Below are 25,395 nucleotides of genomic sequence, written 5' to 3' on the forward strand. Positions count from 1 at the left end.
CTTACTGCCTAGTAGCTGCCTTAGTAGTAATTATTATTATTTGTTTTATTTTACTGCATAGCAGCTGCCTTAAAATTTCTTACTATTTTTCACATGAAGAATCTCAGTGCCCATAAGCACTGTGTAGGCATAATCAGAATAATGTGAACTTGAGGTGCCTTTCACACGTTTAACAATAGAAAGGTACAGTATTGCTTGTTACATAGATATTGAACAACACCTTTTTTCAGGATAAGTTGATGTAATATGTTCACTATATGTTCCATGAGAAGCAATTTATAGTCCCAACTATTCTCTTAAAACCAAACTAGAGATACCATAATTAGTAGCTGCATTCAATGTCGTCTACGAAGGTGGAGTTTCTTCTCCTGTTCTAGAATATGTGTTTGAATATCCAATGACCTGTTACATAAACTTTATAACTAAATATAAGTCAAATTTGTGGGCTGTTGCTCAACCCGTGGGATTCAAGTCAATTGTCTCTTATGACACACGGAGGCAAATAGCAATGTAATTGTTTTGCAGTTTTAAAAATGTGCTATAAATATAGTGAACAAACACTTCAGTTTGCCTAGAAAAGTCTCAATTTATGCCTGCTGCAATGAAGTACCATAAGTGTCCCAGTTTGGGTGATAAACGAGGTGGTTAACGCTACCCATAAACTCACTTCTGATAGTTTAGTTGTGATCATACTGACTTTTATTTGGAGGAGAAAAATACTGCAAGACCAATGCATGTTTCCTCAGATATAGGAGGTGTCCTGAAATGGCAATCTACAGAAAATGGAAGGGTAAAAACATAGAAGTTTGAAAATGGCGACCAAAATAAATAAAGGGATGTATGATCTCCTAAATACCCCATAAAATATTCCTGAAGTAAAATTTCACAGAACGGACCAACTATATAGGCAGGCACTATTGTTTACAAATTGATTCACAAATTGTAAATGGCAATGGGTAAATGAGCTCTCAGCGCATTTCACAATGCTAAGATTAAAATACATACTCCTTCTCTGATTGCTGTAAACAGCAGTCTTTTTTATTTTATTGCAGATCTTTAACTCCACTATTCCAGAAATGACAGTTTTAAAAGTGTGATAAAAATGAAATTTCAATACACTGTCATGCTGATTCCATATTGACTGAAGAATAATAAAATCCACTTCTCAAGAATTTGCTTATTGTATGCTCATGTCTTATAATTATTGTCTCATTGATTCTGCCAAAAGAGAGTTAATTGAATTTTAAGCATATTAAAATGATGTTTTTATTCTGACAACATCTTTATTCCTTACAAATAAATTTGGAGCATAAATCAGAATATATAAATTATTGGTTATTATACTTCCCATGAAATATAAGTATTTAATTACCTCTGCGACTTAGATGATTTATATAACGTATGTATTGACTGAGATTAAAAATTAGACTGCTTAAATCTATTAGCTGTTTTCTTATTCCTTATCAACATTACTAATCATAATTTCTGGTGTTGAAATACTACTTAGAAAATTTTTTAAATGCAGACATTTTAAAATCCTATTCTTAAGGATAGGAATATGTTCTGAGAAATTCATCGTTAAGAGAATTTTGTCACTGTTTGAACAACATAGGATGTACTTACACAAACCTAGATGGTGTAACCTACTGCACTCCTAAGGTATGTGAATAGCCTACTTCTCATAGTTTGTAACCCTGTACATTACGTTACTGTACTGAGTACTGTAGGCAGTTGTAGTAAGACAATGGTATTTACCATTGTGTATATAAGCATAGAAAAGGTCCAATAAAAACAAAGCAGTATAACTTTATGAAACCACAGTCATACATGCAGTCCATTATTAACTGAAACATTCTTATGCAGTGCATGACTGTACCATATTTATAATAAAAATATTGTGATTAAAATTAAAATCATTTTTAAAATGTTTTTGGCTTTACTACAATATCACTTGACTTATTTTTCTATATATTCTTGTGTCAAGGCTAGCCTGTTAATTAAACTGTTTTAAGTTCCAGAAAAACTGCAAATGCAAATTGTATCATTTTATTCACTAAATTATCAAATAATTTATTCCAATAACACATTTACTTGATCTTCTCTTTAGATGACATTATAGTTATTAAGGTTAAGGTACGCATTATGTTTCTATTTTATAATTACAAATATATTTAATCTACTGATGTATTTTAAACAATGCAAATTATAGTAGTATTAATTGCTTCTGAAAGACTCTAATAACATATTCTCATCATTAAATTTACAAGATACTTTGCTAAATTCATTTTTTTATTTTACATACACACACACACACACACATACACACACTGTGAAATTTTGAAAATGTAAAAGTATAAAAAGATAAACTGTCCTGTAATGCCATTTACTCATAAATAGCTAACATAAACATTTGCATGTTTTCTGTCATTGGTTTTTCGTAACTGTTGATGTATTTTATATTGTAGACCTTTTATATGACAGCTTTTCTGTGATCATATCTTCCTTTTTTAAGTAGATGTCAATGTCTCTAGTGTCTTATAATTAGAAGCCTATGTCATAGACAATAAGGGTGGTATTTCTACACAGTTTTTCCTCTGCTATCAGTAAGCCTGACACTTATTGTACTTGAACCTGAGCTCATTTTCCATTTTGACTTGCCAGTTATAAGCCTAAAACAAATAACTGTAAATAATACTATTTAACATTTAGAACAGTACAGAGTACAGCTCCCAAAATGAGTTCAGGGACGCTTAGAGCCAGACTTGGTTGTGACAATGTAAGCTGATACTACTGACATCTAGGATGTGGACTCAGAGGAGCTAAACATCCTACAATGTTCTGGTTATTTCTTACCAAAAAGGCATACTGCTAACATTGAGACACAGATGAGCGTTTAAGAACAAATGTTTTTACTTAAAAACAAAACAAAAACTTGCCTTGATCAAGATATAAGAATATATTCTCAGGAAAATATATGTTGGCTCTAAGTATCTTTCCTCTTTTGGATGGTATTTCAAATTATTTCTCAGCTGTTCTTCATGGATCATCATTGGAGTTATGACATTTTTCCTAACTGCAATGAAGGAGAAACATTTCTCCTCCATTTTCTTATTGGCTTTGATGTTGTCAGTGGATTCAAGGAACAGATGTAAAACAACTGATACATATATATACATATATATTATATATATACATATATAATATATATATATATATTTTTTTTTTTTACCAGAAGCTTTCATCTCTACCAGAGAAATATTTTTAATACATGAGAAAAAGTCAGTGGAAAAAATGGCACAATAATTACTCTGAAGAGTGGGGATAGAATGCCAGGTATATTGGAAAGATTAGGCTATATTCAGGGAAGGGTCATGCCTTTCATTACAAAAGAAAGGAAAAGGATGGATGTTACTGCCAGTAAATGATGATAACAGGGAATTATATTACTCCTGCTTATTCATGCTATTTTCTCAAACCCAAATCTCTCTACCACAATCTAGACTGTTATATTCAACTACATTATTAACTTTGCTATTTGAATGACTATTTTTTTACCTAAATATTAATAAATCAATAGCTGACATTTTGACCATCACCCCCAAACCTGCTCCATCCACAGTCCCCACCTCAGTTTACTAAAACTGCCTTTACTGTTGTATAGATTAAGAACACTGGAGTCATTCTTGCCTCCTTTTGTAATCCATGTTCACTGCATCAGGAAATTGTATTGAGTCTATTTTTAAGAACATAAACAAAATATAACCGTTCTTTATCTCTTCCACTGCTATAGTCCTGTAACAAACCACCATAAATTATTACTTGGATTACTGTAATAAGCTGCCAATTAATTAATGCTTTTTGTTTTAATTCTTACCCCAGAAAACTGGATTCTATTGCAGATAGTCTTTGCAAACCAAATGTGTTATTGTCATTCTGCTCAAAATGTTGCAATGTTTCTCCGTGTCATGCAGAGTAAATACCAGATCTTGTAATTGTCTTCTCTGAGACCTATCTTAGTAATTTCCCCTTTCACTGTGTTCTGAGCACATAGGTATCCTTACTGCTCCCCCAGTACTCCAGGCACGCTTTCACCTTATAATATATGCACAAGAAATATTCCTGGAACACACTTAGACTTTATATTTTCATGAATCACTTTTTCAGCTCTTTCAAGTCTTTAGTTACATGTTACTGTTTCATTGAAGGTTATAACTAACCACATTATTTAATACACCTTTACTTATACTTCTGATTTATCTTACTTTTTCTTTCTTTTATTCATGTAGTTGTACTTCTTTCCTTTACTTATATACTTATCCTTTTTAACAAGACACTTTATTCAGTGATATAGCCTAAGTGCCTAGAAGAGGGTTCTACAAAGGACAGGAGCTCAGGAAATAATCGTTGAATGGGTGAGTGAATATGAAGTTGAGAGGGAAAGTTATCCGCAGAGAGTGATTTAATGGTTGCTTTTCAATCTTCAACATATTTTTCACCTCAGAGCTTTTGACACAGTTAGTCTTGTCCTCTATTTGGAAATATTTCTCCATATCATCAAGGTTTCTCTCCTACCACTTTGGAAACTCCACCTAAATATGTTTCCTGCCTTTAAAATGTTGAAGAACTTCACTTCTTATTACTGAACATGCTCTGCAATCACTCTGGATGCTTTTTGAAAAAATCATATGCATTTTAATATAACTTACAATTTATAGAGTAAGTATTCCCATATATACATCTCTATTGACACATGTGAAATTACAGAGTCTTGCAAGTCGCAGCTGGAACTGTAGCTGGATATCTTCACTTTGATTTTGTTGTCTTTTTAATCTCCATACTGCTAACTTGTTCTCTCTTTTTATTGTATCCTGTGCGGAGAAACCATAATCATATATTTAACATGTACATTAACTTTTGTTACTTTCATCATACATATAAAACAAAGAACAGCTTTTATACTCAACTAAATCCTCCATGATTGGCCTATACCTACCTCTCTAAAGATGTTTTCTACAAATCTGATTGTTACTAAATCTGCTTAAGCCACAGTGGCTTTCTCAATATCCTCCTCTCAGAGTTGTTTCAGTTATTGTTCTTACATCTTACTGTCCCCGTATTTTATCCTAGTGCTTGTTCACATGCTACTTTCCTAAATATTTCCTCCCTACCTAAAATTGCATCAACTTCTATTTTTCTCAGCCAACACTAACCCAGTTGAAAATAATATCATATTTTTGTTAATGTGATTGTTTACCCCAATTTTCTGTTTTCTCATCAGGCTTCATGTGGGTAAGGATCATGGCTGTTTCATTTTTCTATAAAAAATATTTGGTGGAGGCCGGGCACGGTGGCTAATGCCTGTAATCCCAGCACTTTGGGAGGCCGAGGCGAGCAGATCACCTGAGGTTGGGAGTTCAAGACTACCAATGTGGCGAAATCCTGTCTCTACTAAAAATACAAAAATTAGCCGGGCTTGGTGGCACATGCCTGCAATCCCAGCTACTCGGTAGGTTGAGGCAGGAGAATCACTTGAACCCAGGAGACAGAGGTTATCATGAACCGAGATTGCACCATTGTACTCCAGCCTGGGCAACAAGAACAAAACTCCATCTCAAAAAAAAAAGAAAAAAAAAGAAAAAAAAATTGGTGGCCATTATCCTAATTCACTTATAAGAGAGAACATGCAGTATTTGCTTTTCTTTTCTTATAAGTGACAGCTAAACTTGCATATGTTTGGAGACAAAGAGAAGAACAATAGATGCCAGAACCTACTTGAGTTTGCAGGGTGGGAGGAGAGTGAGAGTTAAAAACCCTCCTATCAGGTACAATGCTCACTACAAGGATGATGACATCATTTGTGCACCACACCCAGAGAAATGCAATTTACCTATGTAACAAACCTGCAAACCTGCATATGTACCCTCAGAACCTACAATAAAAGTTGAAAAAGAAAAATATATATTTTACGTATACATATATACATATATATATAGTCTCATATAAAATAAAGAATGCTTAAGAAGAGGATGTAATGCCATAAGACAGAAGATACACAGGTATGTCAAGGGTCTCCAAGATCACCTTCAGGCTCAGTGATTCACTAGAGGGACTCAGGGAAGTTGTTATACTCATGTTTACATTTTTAAGAGTGAAAGAATATAGATTGCAATCAACAAAAGGAAGAAGTCTATGGGACAAGGTCCAAGGAAAACCAGACTCAATCTTCTAGGTGTCTTCTGTTGGTAGAATTTCAAGGACCTGTTTAGATCTCCCAGCAACAACTTGTGACAACACATGGAAAGCTAAAGTGTTATCAATCAAAGAAACCCATGCAGCTATGAGTGTCCAGAGCTCAAATTGGGGTCTGACATGTTTTGACTGTGTTCCCACCCAAATCTCACCTCGAATTGTAATTCCCATAATCCCCACATATTGTGGGAGGGATCCAGTATGAGATAGTTGAATCATGGGGGCAGTTACCCCCATGATGCTCTTCTCGTGATAGAGATTCAGGTGCTCTTATAAGGATACCCCCAAATTTGGAAGCAACTTTGAAATTTGGTAACAGGCAGAGGTCAGAACAGTTTAGAGGGCTCAGAAGAAGACAGGGAAATGTGGAAAAGTTTGAGACTTTCTAGAGGCTTAGTGAATAGTTTGGACCACCATGCTGATACTGATATGGACAATGAAGTCCAAACTGAGGTGGTCTCAGATGGAGATGAGGAATTTGTTAGGAACTGGAGTAAAGGTCATTCTTACTATGCAAAGAGACTGGTGGCATTTTATTCCTGCCCTAGCTCTCTGTGGCACTTTGAACTTGAGGGAGATAATTTAGGGTATTTGGCAGAATACTAAGTGTCAAAGCATTCAAGAGAAAACAGAGCAAAAAAGTTTGAAAATTTTGCAGCCTGACAATGGGATAGAAAAGAAAACCCACTTTCTGAGGAGAAATTCAAGCCTGCTGCAGAAATTTGCATAAGTAAAAAGGGGCTGAATGTTAATCACCAAGACAATGGGGCAAATGTCCCCAGGGCATACCTGATACCTTCACAGCAGCCTCTCCCATCACAGGCTCAGAGGCCTATGAGGAAAAATATGGTTTCCTAGGCTGGGCCCAGGCATCCCTGCTGTGTGCAACCTAGAGACTTGGTTCCCCATGTCCCAGCCACTCTAGCCATGGCTAAAAGGGGTAAAGGCACAGCTCAGGCTGAGGCTTCAGAAGGTTTAAGTCCCAAGCTTTGGCAGCTTCCACATGGTGTTGAGTGTGCAGATACATAGAAGTAAAGAATTGATGTTTGGGAACATCCACCTAGATTTCAGAGGATGTATGGAAATGCCTGGATGTCAATGCAGATGTTTGCTACAGGTGTGAAGCCCTCACTGAGAACCTCTGTGAGAGCAGTGGACAAAGAAAATGTGGGGTCATAACCCCAGACAGAGTTAGGTCATAATCCCTGACATAGTCCCCACTGGCATGGCCTTGTGGAGCTGTGAGAAGAGGGACATCATCCTCCAGAACCCAGAATGGTAGATCCACCAACAGCTTGCCCTGTGTGCCTGGAAAAGCCTCATGCACTCAACACTAGCCTGTGAAAGTAACTGGGAGTGGGGCTATATCCTGCAAAGCCATAAGGGAGCCAAAGCTCAAAGCCATGGGAGCCCACCTCTGGCATCCGCCTGACCAGGATATGAGATATGGAATCAAAGAAGATTGTTTTGGAACTTTAAGGTTGAATGACTGCTCTATTGGATTTTGGACTTGCTTGGGCCCTGTAGCCTCTTTGTTTTGACCAATTTCTTCCATTTGAAATGGGTGTATTTACCCAATGCCTATAAACCCATTGTATCTAGGAAGTGATGTACTTGCTTTTGATTTTACAGTCTCATAGGTGGAAGAGACTTGCCATGTCTCAGATGACATTTTGGACTTGGACTTTTGAGTTAATGCAGGCATGAGTTACTACTTTCGGGGACTGTTGGGAAGGCACAATTGTGTTTTAAATTATGAGGATATGAGATTTGGGAGGAGCCAGGGATAAAATGATATGGTGTGGCTATATCCTCACCCAAATCCCACCTTAAATTGTTAGTCCCATAATCCCATGTGTGGAGGGAGGGACACAGTAAGAGGTAATTGAATCATGGGGATGGTTACCCTCATGCTTCTGCTCTTTTGATAGTGGTGAGTTCTCATGAGATCTAATGGTTTTATAAGGGGCATTTTTCTCTTTGCTCTTCACTTTCCCTTGCTGCTGCTATGTGAATAAGGATGTGTTTGTTTGGCCTTTTGACATGATTATAAGTTTCCTGAGGCTCTCCAGTCATGCTAAACTGTGAGACAATTAAAGCTCTTTTCTTTACAAATTACCCAGTTTGGGGTATGTCTTTATTAGCAGCATAAGAATGGACTAATATAGGGTCCTACCACATAGGCATCTAGTCCCTGCATGACTGACTTCAGCTACTCAGGTTCCAGTCCCTTAGGATGAATACATTCAGCCACCATAAATCACAGTATAAGCATAAACTACCTGATCACACTGGTCCTTCAGGACCAAAGCTTTAGGGATACATAAACACACTTATCCAACAAACAAAATATTCTAAGATCTCAGAGATCATCTTTCTTCCTAAACTGTCAAGCTACTCTGTTTTCCTGAATATGTAGAGTTTGAGCAACCTGCACATGATGATTTAACCATTTCCTCCTTTAAATAGAAGGAGCTACCTTTTTTTTTAGGCTTTGATGTTCTCAAACTATAGGTTTTAAATAAATAAAACCTCACTCTTCATGGAAATGATATGTGCAAATTTCAGTTTCCATGACTTAGAGAAAATAACACCAGCCCACAAACAACAAAGTGCAATTTTTAATTATCACAAAATGTAAACTGTAACTGCGTAAAGTATAAAGTTTGCTGCTGGTTCTGCAGCCCACAAATTACTATGTATACAGTAGACTCATGTCCTCATAAATGACTAATCACAGCTTTTCTTGTGATTCAGTTTACACACAGATAACAAATGTGTAGTGTTGCTTCCTTATCTCCTAGTGATAAACTTACATGACGTCTTACAAAAATGAAACCATATATTATATATAATACCATTATATATTAATATAATATAGTATTTTAATAGAATATAGTATATATTAGTAGTATAATACCATTATTGTATTATATATACTATTGCCTGTGTAAACCAAAAAGTTTCTGAAAAATGTCTCAATCAATTTAGAACGTTTATTTAATATTTTGCCAAGGTTAAGGACATGCCTGTGACATGGCTGCAGGAGGTCCTGATGACATGTGCCTGAAATGGGGGGAATACAGCTTGCTTTTATACATTTTAGGCAGACAAGAGACATTAATCAATATGTATAAGATATATGCTCATTTGGACCAGTAAGGTGGGACAACTCTAAGTGGGGGCTTCCAAGCTATAATTAGATGAGAGTCAAAGGTTGTATTATATTCAGTCCTTGATTAGCCTTCCACTGAATACACAATTTGAGTTCTTGATCAGCTTTCCACTGAACACACAATTTAGTCTGGCTCGAATCTGCATTTTTACATAAACAATAGGACAGAGGTAGTAATCAGATATGTATTTGTCTCAGGTGAGCCTCAGAGGGATGACTTTGACTTCTGTCTGACCTTTGCCCACAAGGAATTTCCTTGTGGGAAAATTGTGAGGGAGATGCGTAGCTTTATATTTGCAGCAATCATATTTAGAAATATAATGGAAAGTATGTTTGTCTGACATAGCTCCCAGCTTGACTTTTGCTTTGGCTTAGTGATTTGGGAGTCCTGAGGTTTATTTTCCTTTCACATATATAATATATGATAATATATGTAATCCCTATTTAATACATAATATGTAACACTATATAGATTTTACAGGTGAAATGGCAGATTGTGGCAATGTCGACGCTGCCACTGCCTGAAAGGCTCTAAATAGGCAGCCAGAGTTAATTTAGTGAAGGTGAACTTATCATTGTAAATAAAGAAGCTGATTATGGTAAAAGACTGGAGATGACATACAGGAAGCAAAAACAACACAAAGCTTCACATTCCAATAACTCTCAAAGATATTTCTTAATGTTGGAAGTGTAAAGAATAAAATATTGGGGGCTGATCCAAATTTAGAAAGGAATATAACAATTCTCCAAGGCATACAAAAAGATTCTTGCTTTGTGGTGTAAGTTATACAACAAGAAGGCAATCAATATTCAAAATATTCTTGATAAGTTTTTTTTACAAAGAAATAAAACATTTAATTTTTTTAAGTTTAAAAATTACAGTGTACTAAATATTAGTTTTACTATTTTTTATTTCCCTATATACTTTTGCACCCACAGTAGGAGCATTTTAAAATTTTTAATAAATATTTTATAGGTCATGGAACAATCATAATTTTCCCCATTGATTATTAAGGTTTATTTGCACAGTTTCAGCTTTCATGGTAATTTTTATGGTCTCACACTATTATGCAAAGCGAAGTCTGTTTGTATCTTAAAGTATCATAAAATTCTACTTATTTTTGTCTTTCTTCTGCTTTACCTTATTGATTGCTGAAGGACAGGACTTCAATTTGCATATTCTATATAATAAGTACCAGATAACAAAATTTGAATAAAAGTAAAATAATCCAATGAGCATAATTGATTTGACATAGAGGAGTAGTTAACACTGAAATAAAATATGAGATAAGTGAATTAAAAATATAAATGTCTGTGCCATCCTGGACTTTTAAAATGTATTTATCCCACTAAAGCAAATATGTACCTAAGAGGCTCAAACAGTTTAAGCATATTCACATGCCCCAATTCCCTAATTAATTTCCACCTGTGCATGCCATTCTGCAGTTTCTCACTGTATCTCTATAAAACTGCATTTTTTTCCTTAAGCTCCATATATCCTAACAATGGGTAGAATATTATATCAGTTACCTGTTGCTACATAACAATTTACTCCAAATTGATCAACTTAAAAGTTTCTAATGACTGAATGCTGAAAGTGGCTCAGCTGAATACGTCTGGCTAAAGTTTCTTTTTTTTTTTAATCACGCTGTTTGGCCAGGGCTGGAGTTTTATCTAAAGGGCAACCTGGGGAGGGTGGAATGTCAAGTTCATTTATTTGGTTCATGGAAATATTCAGGTCCTCAAAGATTTTGAATGAAAAGCCTCAGTTTCTACCTGGCTATTGTCTGGAGCCTCTCACTTCTTGCAGTTTGAGATTTTTCACAGGGTATCTCACAGTATGACAAATATCTTCCCAGAAAGTGCGCAAGCCAGGGAGTGAGGAAGAGCACCTTAAATGAAAGTCAACAGTCAATTTTGTAAAGTAGTTTTCCAAGTAATGTCTCATTATATATGCAGTATTTTACTAATTAGTAGCATTTCAAAGAGTCCAGGTCACACTCAAAAAGAGAACATTTCATAAGGTACAAATACCAGAAATAGAGATATTTAGGAGCCAGTTTAGAGACATCTTATCACAAAGGCTTTTCAGATCTCAATTTCAACTTATTGATATTTGGGACAGCATCTGTTTATTTATAGGATTTGGGATCTGAGGAATCAGATCTGATTTTTTTTGGCAAGCCTCTTGCCTATCCATTACCAATAGGCAAAGGGGAAAATATTGGACTCTGTATCATATTCCGTTGCCCACAGGCACATGAAGAGTGTATTGGGAGACTTTAGGCTTGCCAGTGGTGGTATAGACAATTGAAAAATAAAATTTATTTGAAAATATAAATTCTATAAATTATCCAGATAAAAATTATCTTGTAATATGTAGAGGTTATCAGAGAATATTGTTTTTCAACTTATTTTGATTTACTACACACACATGCCTACATACAAACACATACATATATGAAGAGATAATCTACCAATTAATTTTATGATTAAAGTGAAAGTATTAAGGACTTCCCAAAGTAGGAGGTTATTCAGTCAAGAAAGAAAACATGGTAAACTTTCAGGATATCAAAACTAGTCAAAGATATTTTTCTTTATTCCCTGATCAAAACAATATTAAAGAATCATGAAATGTAATGCATAGTAGATTCAGCAGTATTATGCTTATTCTTTTACATTAACAAACTAAGTATAATTTCAAAATGAATATGGAAGAGGAGGTCGTTTAAGTCATTTATTAAACTAGCAAAAGTTGCTGGAAAAATCACACCTCCATTATCTTATGTGATGCTACGAAGAAAAAGATTAACATAAAAGAGTGAATAAATTATCTCAGTTAGACATTCCTGTAAAATTATAATGACCTCCTAATAGTACCAAATATAAATACCATTGATAAAAATGTTAATGGTATAAACTAGGGAAAGTCTGTTGTTTGGAGCAGGCAATAATATCATGGTCTAGATTTGTTATAATTTACAATAAAATATATGAATTTAGGATGGCTGGCTGGCTTGAAAATAGGGAGAAGCTTGGTAGGGCGCAGTGGCTCAAGCCTGTAATCCCAGCACTTTTGGAGCCCGAGACGGGCGGATCACGAGGTCAGGAGATCGAGACCATCCTGGCTAACACGGTGAAACCCCGTCTCTACTAAAAAATACAAAAAAACTAGCCGGGCGAGGTGGCGGGCGCCTATAGTCCCAGCTACTCGGGAGACTGAGGCAGGAGAATGGCATAAACCCGGGAGGCGGAGCTTGCAGTGAGCTGAGATCCGGCCACTGCACTCCAGCCTGGGCGACAGAGCGAGACTCCCTTTCAAAAAAAAAAAAAAAAGAAAGAAAGAAAGAAAATAGGGAGAAGCCTATAAATAACTTTTTTCTCTATGCAATCAACAGTATATAAAAGAAAAAAATCTCAAAACCATAATAGTTTCCTTTAGTGAATTGTGTTTCTGCATACATTGTCTTAATCCAAAATTGAAATACATTTTAACATAGGAGGGAAATGATAGCTTTGGTTGCTGCATCTGTTGGTTTTGGGATCCTCCTTGAAACGAATGCTTTATCTGTGCCCAATGCTTGCTTACGCCCTTTGAATGTGTTAATTTTGGTGCTGGGTTAAAATTATTATTTGCTTGAGGCTGCTTTTATAATTCAAAACTTTGTGTTTGATATTTTTCAATTAGAAGATATCTTTTTGTTTTACAGTAATAAAATTAATCAATATACAGCAAATCAAGCAAAGTTTTTGACAGAGGCTATTCTCACTGAAAACTTGTAAGCTTTTGTATTCGTAGCAATTTGTGAATTTTATATATTAAGAAATGTATATATACATTAATACAACTTGTTTGAATAGGGTGGAACCATTTCAGAATTCATCAAAATTCTATTTTTTTTTTCACTCTGTGCATTCATCAACTATAGGTGAATATTGTTGCTTTAAAATGTAAACCCTTAATTTTGTTGTTTCGTTTTACAGATTTTTTTCATAAAATCATATACATCTTCAAGCTATTTTAGGATATGATGAAAGGTAATAGATGTTGGATGAAATTTTAGGTGCATTCAAAGCTTTGAGCAGAACTGTAACTGATTGACTCACTTAACAATTAAACTTGAGGCCGGGCATAGTGACTCATGCCTGCAATCCCAGCACTTTGGGAGACTGAGGTGGACGGATCGACTCGACTGAGGTCAGGAGTTCGAGACCAGCCTGGCCAATATGGTGAAACCCTGTCTCTACTAAAATTACAAAAATAGCTGGGCATGGTGACAGGCTTCTGTAATCCCGGCTAGAGAGACTGAGGCAGTGAAATATCTTGAACCTAGCAGGTGAATGTTGCAGTTAGCCAAGATTGAGCCATTGTACGCCAGCCTGGGAGGGAAACTGTCTCAAAATTAAAAAAATAAAATAAAATAAATAAACTTGAGGATTTAACGGTGCCCTACCCTGCTGCAATAGACTATTTAATATATTTCTCACCAAATAAATATATTCTTTAATATTTTGTTCTCATTTAAAAAATTACAAAAACTGTTCCTCCTGTGGCTATTATTTTTGTCAAATTTAATATAATTTCAATGTTTTAGAATAAATATATAAATATACATTTATTTTGGATAGAAAACAATGAACTGTTTTCTAGATTTATTTAGGCATATTATTTAGTATGCTTCTATTATAATTTTAAAAAATTAAATATTTAGTTTCAAGCAACAATTATTAGAAAATGTTTTTGTACACTCTATTTGGAGATACGTTTTCTAAAAATTCTTCACATTGTAAAAATTCTTCATGAATTTAATATGCTGATTATTCTTCCAGTATTTTTTATACTTATGGTTGCTTTGCAAAATATAAGATAATTTATCTTAGATTATCTTAATATATGATTAAGGACAGAGAAATCTGAACTTGATAAAAAATGTAGGAACTGATTTATACGTTTTTAAGAATCGACTTTATTGGATCTTTGGAATCTCGCTTTTTTCCTCTACTCTGAGTGGTTTAGTTATTCAGACTTCTGCACTGCGTAGGCATTTTGTTCCCATATATTTTCTCGTTGTAACTTTTTTCTTCAGCATGTTCTATCCTTATTTAAAAAGGGGATTTTAGAATGTTAGCAGTTTGAATTTCAATAATGTGGTTGCTAGGAGAGGGGAAGGTATTCTAAGATACAGGGTCTCTCTTTTTTTGAATTTAAACTTTGAGTACAAAGGCTGAATAGGAAACCTACATGTCTTCATTATCACCTCTTTGGTAGGGTAAAAATCCATATCCTGAATATGACTTCACTATGTCACTAAGCAAAATTTGAGTTTTATTTCTGTATTCTATCAACAGGAAAATAAAATTTTTATAAAGAAATAACTTTTTAAATGGAGAGAGATTTCTGAACTTATTACCCTTTGAGTGTTTCATTATCCTCTTACTGAAGTGCTTTGTGGTGCTAACATTTTAAAGTCAAAAGATTTTGCTGAACCCAAATAAAAACATATAAAGATTTCAGGAATCTATTTTGGATTTTTAAATAGTTATATTTAGTTGAAGAGATTGAAATGACCTATTTCTACCTAATCTTTTCATGTAGCCACCATAAACTATGTCTGCGTGTGTTCAAATGTGTACATATATATAAAGTTTATGAAAAATATTCCATATTCATTTAATATTTCTCTTCTTTCTATTATTTGCTTTTATTTAATTCAGGTGAATAATCTGTGTGTATGATACGGCTTGGCTGTGTCCCCACCCAAATCTCATCTTGAATTGTAGCTCCCATAATTCCCACGTGTTGTGGGAGGGACCTGGTGCGAAGTAATTGAAAAGACCTGGAGGCAGGTCTTTCCATTCAGTTCTTGCGATAGTGAATAAGTCTCACAATATCTGATGGTTTTAAAAAGGGGGTTCCCCCTACACAAGCTTTCTTGCCTGTTGCCGTGTAAGAGGTGTCTTGCTTCCCCTTTACATTCTGCTGTGATTGTGAAACTTCCCTAGCCCTGTGGAACTGTGAGTAATTAAACCTCTTTCCTTTATAAATTACTCAGTCTTGGGCATGTCTTTATTAGCAGCATGATAACAGGCCAATACAGCATATTTGCACGTCGAGATATATATATACACATATATATGTGTGTGTGTGTATATATATATATTTAAATGTGTCTATAACTTTGTATAAAATTACATTTTACAGCCAGGTGCGGTGGTTCCTGCCTGTAATTCCAGCACTTTGGGAGGCTAAGATAGGCAGTTTACGAGGTCAGGAGTTCGAGACCAGCCTCGCCAATGTGGTGAAACCTTGTCTCTACTAAAAATACAAAAATTAGCCAGTTGTGGTAGTGGGTGCCTGTAATCCAAGCTACTCAGGAGGTTGAGGCAGGAGAATTGCTTGAACTCTGGAGGTGGAGGTTGCAGTAAACAAAGACTGTGTCACAGCCTGGGCAACAAAGCAAGACTCCCTCTCAAAATAAAAAGAAAAATTACGTTTTATTATGCATTTGGAAAGATAGAATAATTCATAAATAAAAAGACTAAAATTATTAATATATGCCAAATTATAACCTATCTTTGTTTTGTCACAGACAATACGTACTGAACAATTGAGAAAATGATTTTATTCAGGGTATTGCAATAGAATGAACATTCCTTAATGACAAACATCTTAAAAAAGGAAAGGAGGCTTACAGTAGTATAGCTTCAGGTACAAGGGAGTCGTCCCCAAGACGTGGGGGAGTCACAGGGCAGAGTGGACAGTAAGTCTTACCTGAAGAGTGGAGGTGGGTAGTTCTTGTCATATGTAAAAAGTAGGTGGTCCTTGGACACACAAAATGGTGAACAGATGTCTTAACTTTTGTTATTTTCCAGAAGCACGGTGATCAGCTAAAGTCCAGCATTGCCATATGTTTGATAATTATTAACCTAAAATGGAAAAGAAGGTGAAATTACATTAAAAATTTCATTAATTAAATGAATCTTGATTATGGCACTTGGAAAAAATAGCAAACGTTTACCAAAGGTGTTTTATTGGACATATGTTTCACTGAAGGTATTACAGTTTAGCTTGAGTATATCTTACTCACTTGATTTTCTACATATATAAATAAAGGAGTATTTGGTTATTGTGACTATATAATGTCTTCTTTGAAAAAATATTAATTTAAGAGCCAAGTAAGCTTACCATTTCAATGAAATGAGCCAAAAAACACAACTTAGGACCAAACTATCTCTTTAAAAAGAATTATTCTTTTTATGAATAAAAACTGAGTTACTTTTCATGTATTAATCTATGTAAATTTATAGATTTTGTATTAATATATTTAAAAATACATTGCCATTTTTACTGAATGTTTTATGAAACATTGAATACATCTAAAATCAACTAGTTTGCACTTAAGGACTTCATTATATTCCTTCAACTATATTTAGAAATGTTACTAACTTATTCCAAAGAAGTATATAAAATGTTTATTATGTATTTAAAATATTAGTATAAAATATAATGTATTTTGTAGCCTACTCGGTGTTAATCAAGGAGTAAAATGTAACAATATTAAAATACTAAAAGATTAATACTAATATAATAGGCATATTTTAAATTCATACAAGAAAGTTGAAGATTAAAAGTATATGCCAGGCAGTAATATCAACACACTAAATTAATATAATAAGATATTCAGCATTATGAGAATTACTCCCCATTTCATCAATGAATATATTAGACAGAATGGAGTACAGAAGTTATTGGCTAAGATGTTTAAAAGGATGAAAGCCCAGAAAGTATAGATTTACGATCAATTCTGAAAACAGCAATTTACTAGAAGATGGGAAATATATTTACTTTTATATTTTTATTTATTTATTTTGAGACGGAGTCTCTCTGTCACCCAGGCTGGAGTGCAGTGGCCTGATCTCAGCTCACCGTAAACTTTGCCTCCTGGATTCAAAGGGTTCTCCTGTCTCAGTCTCTGGAGTAGGTGGGATTACAGGTGTGTGCCACCAGGCCGACTAATTTTGTATTTTTAGTAGAGACGGGGTTTCACCATATTGACCAAGCTGGTATCAAACACCTGACCTCAAATGATCTGCCTGCTGCCTGCCTGCCTTGGCCTCCCAAAGTGCTGGGATTACAGGCATGACCCACTGAGCCAGGCCAGAAGATGGGAAAAGAACGTTTAGTGAATAAGAATTCAACAAATTGCTTACATATGTTAAAGTCTAATCTGTGTAAGGCAGTATACAACGTTTCTAGTATAGGAATCCTAGCTCCGGGAATGTCTGTCTATGAAGCCTATGATGTTGTGCAAAAGGAATATTAATAACTGCTAAACATAAGATTTGAATTAATACACTTACTGAATAAATACACAAAATATCTAAATGTGTATTTGTAAGTATTTTTTTTTTTTTTTTTTTTTTTTTTTTTTTTTTTTTTTTTTTTTTTGAGACGGAGTCTCGCTCTGTCACCCAGGCTGGAGTGCAGTGGCGCGACCTCGGCTCACTGCAAGCTCCGCCTCCCGGGTTTACGCCATTCTCCCGCCTCAGCTTCCGGAGTAGCTGGGACCACAGGCGCCCGCCACCTCGCCCGGCTAGTTTTTTGTATTTTTAGTGGAGACGGGGTTTCACCGTGGTCTCGATCTCCTGACCTTGCGATCCGCCCGCCTCGGCCTCCCAAAGTGCTGGGATTACAGGCGTGAGCCACCGCGCCCGGCCGTAAGTATTTTTATTAGAAGAGAAATTTTAGAGATATTTGCCTATATGCATAAACTTAAAAATATATAAATACAGTTTATTTGGTACAATAAAATCTGAGTAATAATTTTAAAAGAACAGAAGTAAAATTTCAGAAATGTATACTCCTGAAAAAACTAGTCTTCTAAACTCTAGGGAACAGCATTGCTTCATTTTGAATTTCTTCAAGATTTTATAAATTCTTACCTCACTGGCTGTGGGCCCTGGCTCATCTGCACTAGATTTAATTTCAGAACAATAAAATAGGATGCATTTTTTGTTTTTAAGGTTTAGTAAATTTTTAAATTAAATTTGGCCTCTGTGTTTTTTCTTCATTGAAACAATTTTAATTATTCTGTTTATATAAGGTTTTTGATTTATTCATTTTTATTCAAATATCTTTTTATTTGATGCCTACAATTTATCAAGCTCTATACTTAGACTATAATGATGAACAAGACTAACACAAGTGCTGTGCTAATGGAAAACTTCAATATCATAGAAAATATATATTTATCATGTAATACATTTCAATTGTAATAATTATAAGGAATTGATTTTCAGCATTCTATGTGAAGAATTAATAGAAGAATCTATATAGGTTTGTGTTCTCATGCAAATACACATATAAAGGAATAGTAAGAGTTAAATGTCTTTTCAGAACAGAAAAACTGACCTAGGGCTTGAAATAAACATGACAAATAAAGGAACCAAATGGAAGTCAATATAGCTAAGGTATGGAGAGTTAAAGGAATAGATATGTGAAAAGATCCTAGAAAGTTAGACAGAAAGAAACCTTTTCTGGATGGTATTATTGGCCAGATTTTGGGTCTGTTCAGATATCAGTAGGAAGGCCTTGAATTGTTCTATACATCAGATGACCATCAGTTTTACATTTACAAAAGGAGATCTTAAAGAACGAAGAACAAATAACAAAGTAGGAAGAGTTAATTTTGAAACATCACTTAAGAGAATATTACAATAATCCAGAGGAGAAATGATGGCCACTTGGCCATGAGGAAGAAGATGGTGGGTGGGTTTCAGAGGTATGTATGATATAGAATAAATTAGATTTGTGATAGAATTGATGACAAATAAGAGAATCAAGAATAATCCCAGATTTGGGGCTGAGGGAAAACCATTATGTAAACCATGGTGTAATTTCCTGACTTAGGGAACACAGAGAATATATATGTTTGGAGAGGAGATTTGTGTTAAACAGGCAGTGCCGGTGAGACAGTTCAAGGTGGTTGTCAGTAAGAAGCTCCATATTTAGGCCCTAGAGCAATCTCAACTGGGTATATGAATATGAGAGCTCTCACAAAGAGATTGTAACTGAAATAACCAGAGTAGATGCCACTAAAATGTTTTAAACTTCCACTATAAATTTCAGGAAAACTTTAATCATTAATGAGTGTATAAATTAAGAGAAGCTGACAAGATACTACAAAGGAATGTCCAGAAAAATAACAGGAACACGTAAAATGGCATTTCATGGAAATAGAAATAGAAAATTCAAGACAGATAATATTTTTAGAGAAAAACAAGGCCAACCCTATAAGGTGCTAAAGTCAGAGCAAGACAAATTAGGATCAAGGTATGTACATTGCATTCAAGATATGAGGTCTTTAATAACCTTACTCGAGATAAGTTCCAGAAGAATTATTCAGGCAACCCCTTGAAGTGTTAAGGAATGGGTGGCTGATGAAGATTTGCAAATAGTGTGTGTAAAGAACTTCATAGAAAAGTTTGCTTATATTAACCCCATAATTAAGCATTTTGTGTGCCGAGCATCTTTGTTGATTCTAGTGGTTTCAGTAGCAGTGTTCTTCCAAGTTAAGGAAACATTTTTTTAAAGGCAATTATATCTTTACAAGATACACAGAGCTGGGGGCTTTGTGGAAAGAAATGAGGTCAGGAATTCGAAACCAGCCTGACCAACATGGTGAAATTCCACCTCTACTGAAAACACAAAAATTTGCCGGGCGTGGTGGCAGGCGCCTGTAATCTCAGCTACTGGGAGGCTGAGGCAAGGGAATCGCTTGAACTCAGGAGGCGGAGGTTGCACTGAGCTGATATTGTTCCATTGCACTTCAGCCTGGGCAACAGAATGAGACTGCATGTTTAAAAAAAAAAAAAAAAAAATCACATTAATGTAGTTCTGTATGACAAAATGCAGGCTATACACAGATAAAGACAGGTGCTGTGCTCTCTAGAGATAATGAAAAAAAAAATAGAACAGTATGTAATTCATCAATGAAGAAGCTGGAAAAATAACCACAAATGTCTAAAACACATGAAAAGAAGAACTAAAAGGCTTATTCCAGACCTGCAACGTGGTGTCAGGAAAATAGGAATAGAAAGGCCCAGAAATGCAGAAATACTTAAAAGAACTGCTCATTTTCTGTTGTTCAAGGTTGTTCTCTCAACTAAGGCAGCATTTTATGTGCCGGTTTCATATACTGTGGATTATCCCTCTGATGTGTTTGAAGCACTTTAAACCTTGATAGATTTATGGATGTTTACTACTTTAATGTGTGTAACTCTATTTTGTCTTTTCACTTGTCTTAGTCTTCTGCACTCATATAAGAAGATAAAATTACACTTATATGAAATTGTAATGTTTCCTAATTAAATGCTTCCTTCATGAGATCAGGGCCAATGTCTGCTTGCTAACTAGTCTATGTTCAATGTCCTTCTAGATAATTACCATGTTAGAAAACTTAATAAATGTTCATTGAGAAAATAAAAACTAAAATAATTATTACCCATTATTTATTATCAAATTATATTTACATATAAATAAGAATAAAATGAAATTATATTAAAAATTAAATATTCTATAGCCTCTATAAACCCATGTGACTTTCTGACTGTAAACAAAATAGGTATAATCCCTAAGGAATAAATAATTGTGAAGGCAAATGTGAATGAATATATTTTACCAATGCAAACAATGTCTTTGAAATATCAATCATATCTGGAAATAATTAGCTTAATTTAGTTTTAAATGATCAATTATGTAACACAGGGTGCAAGCACGTCTCTGTGTCTCTGTCCATATTTCTCAGAGAGAAAAAAAGAGAAACATCTATTCTAACTTAAATCTGATCTGATCTTTTCTTCAAATTAAGTCCTTCCAAGAAAAAATAAATATAAAAGTCCCTAAGGTCAACAGAATAACTCAAAACATAATCCCGAAGATACAGTACTTTCAAAGCTATTCTTTACTGAAAACTTATACCAGTTGCCATGGAAGTAATCCCTATTAAGTTCATGTGTAGAAATAACATTTAGTGTAATTTAACCAGAAGTGGTATAGAATAACACAGAAGAAAAATAAAAATTGAATTCTGATGTGAAAATTTAACTAAGACGTTTGATACTCTAATAACATGTATTATCTATTGTCAGTGTATGGTAATCGGATTATTTCTTCATTAGAAAGAGTTCATAAAATTGAAAGAAGCTTAGAATAATTTTGTAAGTTCACTGTGTTCTTGAAAACAACAGACTTACAGGGGAAAATATTCAACAACTTACTGAAGACTATCAGTTATCCTTCCATAATAACTGGGTCACCAACTCGTGCAGAATGTATTTAGAATTTTATTTAGAATGTTTCATTTTATAATTTGTTGTATCCAATATATTGCAAGAGATTAAAATATTAACAAATTTAGATGGTTTAGATGAATACCAGCATACATTTTCAATTTGCAAATTATAATTCACTTAGGGATTATTTTCTATGGATAAATAATATCCTTTATAATAAGGTTTCCAATTGTTTTTTCTCAGAATGGTTGAAGTAACTTTTTGTTAATTAACTGTTGTCAGAAATGATTTATAAACCACTCATAATTTATTAATGTCACAAATAATTATAATTTATGTGATTTACAATTATGAATCTCATAATTTATTCCATATTTTCAATTTATGTCATTCTTAGGTACTTTCTTAATTATGAATCAAAACATATAGAGAAAGCATTAAAATATTTTTATTACATTCCTAGGCATTAACTATCTTCCTTACATATTCCTTGACATAATTTATGACTTAAATAAAACATATAACTCTATTTAAATAAAAAATGTAAAATTATATTTTAAAACATGGATATTGTTTTGAAATTATGTATATATCATTTTAGATATAATATTTAATTACGTTCATTTCAATAAATTATTTGATTTTGATTTTCTCTAGAGTCTTTTGTGGTCACACATTTAATCACAAAAATCCTGTGAATTACATAATCTTATTCATAGAAATTATAGACAGGAGCCTGAGAAGAAGATGTTATTGCCAATTGAACTATGGATGCTTTGTTGTATGACTGTATTTACAAATTATTTGACCTCCTTTAGATTTGGCCTTATGTTGAACACAGGCAGCCTATCTTAAAATAGCCTTCTTTACATTTGTTTTCTAATCAGCACAAAACCATCAACTTCTACCTGGAGAACTGCTGTGAATTTAGAATTTGCAATAAGTGTTGAGTTCTTCATAGTGAGAGAAACAATTTGTATTCATTTAACCTATTTATGTAGAAAAATGTTTGGTCTTGATCATACTCTAGATGATTCAGTAATATTATTCAGAATGATTTATAAAATATTTTCAATTTTTAGCCTTTTAGTTTGTCTTGGATGAAATTTGAGAACATACTTTAACTTTGTTCAAAATTATTTTATTTCACTGTCTAGGAAGATAAAATAATTACAATTTTTGTGTGGATCTTGATGATTACACATGGCTTAAAAATTATTAGCACAATTATTCTTTGAAGGAATGTTACTAACCTTAAATGATCAGACAATATTATACTATGAAAATCAGTTTAAAGGTTTTTTCTGGAAAAAAAAAATGGGCATGTTATCAACTCTAATTTTGGAAATCGTGACAACATTTAAATGTATATTATTTAAACACAAAGTTTTGTAGCTTTCTCAGCCTTCTATGAATGAATGCACACATTTTTAACCTTTCATTCTATAACTATATATATATATATTTGAAAGAGTAAGTATAATTTATTTTTTCTTAATCCCTATATTTTTAATGAATCTTTATATCATGAATTTAACATTGTTATTAGTTGTCCTAGCATATCTAAAACATTTTTTTTTGTATAAATATTATCCAGCTCTCGAGGATATTTGATTTTTAAACATTTTATTTTATAAAAGTAGTCTTATGTGACAAATGTTTATTTTATATTAGTGTTTCATTGATGATGACTCTGTCTATTTGATAAGTAAAGTTCATCTCCCACGTAAAGCAGAATATTTGTATACAATTTTAGTTACTGGCATTTTTTTTCTTTTCTTTTTTTTTTTTCTTTTTTGCTTCTGAGTCTATGAAAAAGAAGTCCAAATTTGAAAAATACAACTAAAATAACCCAAACTAACATCAACACAGGAATACCTACTAAATTCACTTTTAAATATATGCATAAATTGCTATCTAGTTTTTAATTTAAGACTATAAACTTGAATGATGACAGAGTACGAATATATAGCCTGACAATTGTCAACTTACAAGACACAATATTACATTTATTTAAGTGAACAAAATTTTCCATATTCTTTCTATTATTTGTAATCATCTGAATAAATACTTAATGCTGAAACTATGTTTTCACGATGTAATTAAGACAGGGAAATCCTAGAACAAACTCTAGGAAGGCATTTATGACTAAGTCTTCAAAACCAACTGTAGCAAAAACAAAACTTGAAAAGTTTTAATCTAGTTAAACTAAAGAGCTCCTGCAAGGCAGGAGAAACTATGAACAGAGTAAACACATCACTTACAGAATGGGTGAAAATATTAGCAAACTATGCATTGGACGAAGGCCTAATAGAATCTACAAGGAATTTAAAAGACCAATCAAGAAACAAATAATCCCATTAAAAAGTAGGCAAAGGCCATGAACAGACACTTCTCAAACGAAGATATATAAGCGACCAAGAAACATATGGAAAAATGCTCATCATCACTAATCACCAGAGAAATTAAAATCAAAACAGGAGATACCATTTCATGCCGGTCAGAATGACTTTTGTTAAAAAGTCAAAAAATAACAGATGTTGACTGGATTGCAGAAAAAAAGGGAGGCTTATACACTGTTGGTAGGAATGTAAATTAATTCCATTGTGAAGGGCAGTTTGGAGATTTCTCAAAGAACTGAGGGTTGAACTACCATTCAACCCAGCAATCACACTACTAAATACGCGAAGATAAATGAATATTCTACCAAAAGACACATGCACCTGTATGTGTATCACATCAGTATTCACAACAGCAAAGACACGGAATCAACCTACATGTTCATCAACTGTGGAATGAATAAAGCAAATGTGGTCCATATACACTATGGAATACTATGCAGCCATAATAAGAAAAAAATCATGTCCTTTGCAGCAATTTGGATGCAGCTGCAGGCCATTACCCTAAGCAAACTAATGCAGAAACAGAAAACCAAACATTGCATGTTCTCACTTATAAGTGGGAGCTAATCACTGAATACACATTGACACAAAGAGGGGAGCAATGGATGCTGGGGAGTACTTGACGGTGGACTGTGAAAGGAGGAAGAGAATAGAAAAACTACCTATCAGGTACTATGGTTATTATCTGGGTGACAAAATAACCTGTACACCAAACCCCTGTGACACACAATTTATCTATATAATAAACTTGTACATGTACTCCTGAAACTAAAATAAAAGTTAAAAAAAGAAAAATACAGCATTTCAGATCCCACCCTGGAACTACTGAAACAGAGACTCTGGAGCTGTGGTCCAGCAACTTACATGTGAAGTAATAATTGATGATATATTTTTTCCATCCTTTTAACTTTAAATCTATGCATGTTGTAGAATTTGAAGTAAATTTTCCAGGAAACAGCATATGGATAGGCTGTGTGTTTTATCCTCTCTGTCAATTGCTTCTTTAAATTGACATGTCTAACCAAGTACAATTAAAAAAAAAAACAATACTGCTATATCAGAGAAACATTTCCCATTTTATTATTTATCTTCTGCTTGTTTCCTCTGCTTCTTACTCCATTGTTTCTCTCTCTCTCTCTTTTTTTTTTTTTTGCCTTCTTCTTGGATACTTGAAATTTTTTTTAGAATTCTATCTTAATTTTTTTCATAATGCTTTGAGTGTATGTCTTAGTATATTTACTCTGTGTATTACTTTATTCATATGACTCTTAACAC

The 25,395-nt window shown here is 33.8% G+C and overlaps 1 long non-coding RNA gene across 2 annotated transcripts in view; it reads right to left on the reverse strand.

Moving 5' to 3' along the window:
• Positions 1-585: 585 nt before the first annotated feature.
• LOC103887313 overlaps positions 586-25,395 on the reverse strand; it is a 28,359-nt gene continuing 3,549 nt past the window's right edge. Inside the window, exons 2-5 of one of the 2 annotated variants that reach the window (XR_004176581.1) lie at positions 16,197-16,351; positions 11,201-11,316; positions 4,707-4,868; positions 586-773 (exon numbers count right to left, since the gene is read on the reverse strand). This is a non-coding gene — a long non-coding RNA (uncharacterized LOC103887313). Of the gene's footprint in view, positions 774-4,666; positions 4,869-11,200; positions 11,317-16,196; positions 16,352-25,395 lie in introns of those variants that run through there. The other variant, XR_651375.3, reaches the window with a different exon arrangement.

This window comes from Papio anubis, chromosome 1, assembly GCF_008728515.1.
Source record: "Papio anubis isolate 15944 chromosome 1, Panubis1.0, whole genome shotgun sequence".
In the NCBI taxonomy this organism is placed as follows: Eukaryota; Metazoa; Chordata; class Mammalia; order Primates; family Cercopithecidae; genus Papio; species Papio anubis.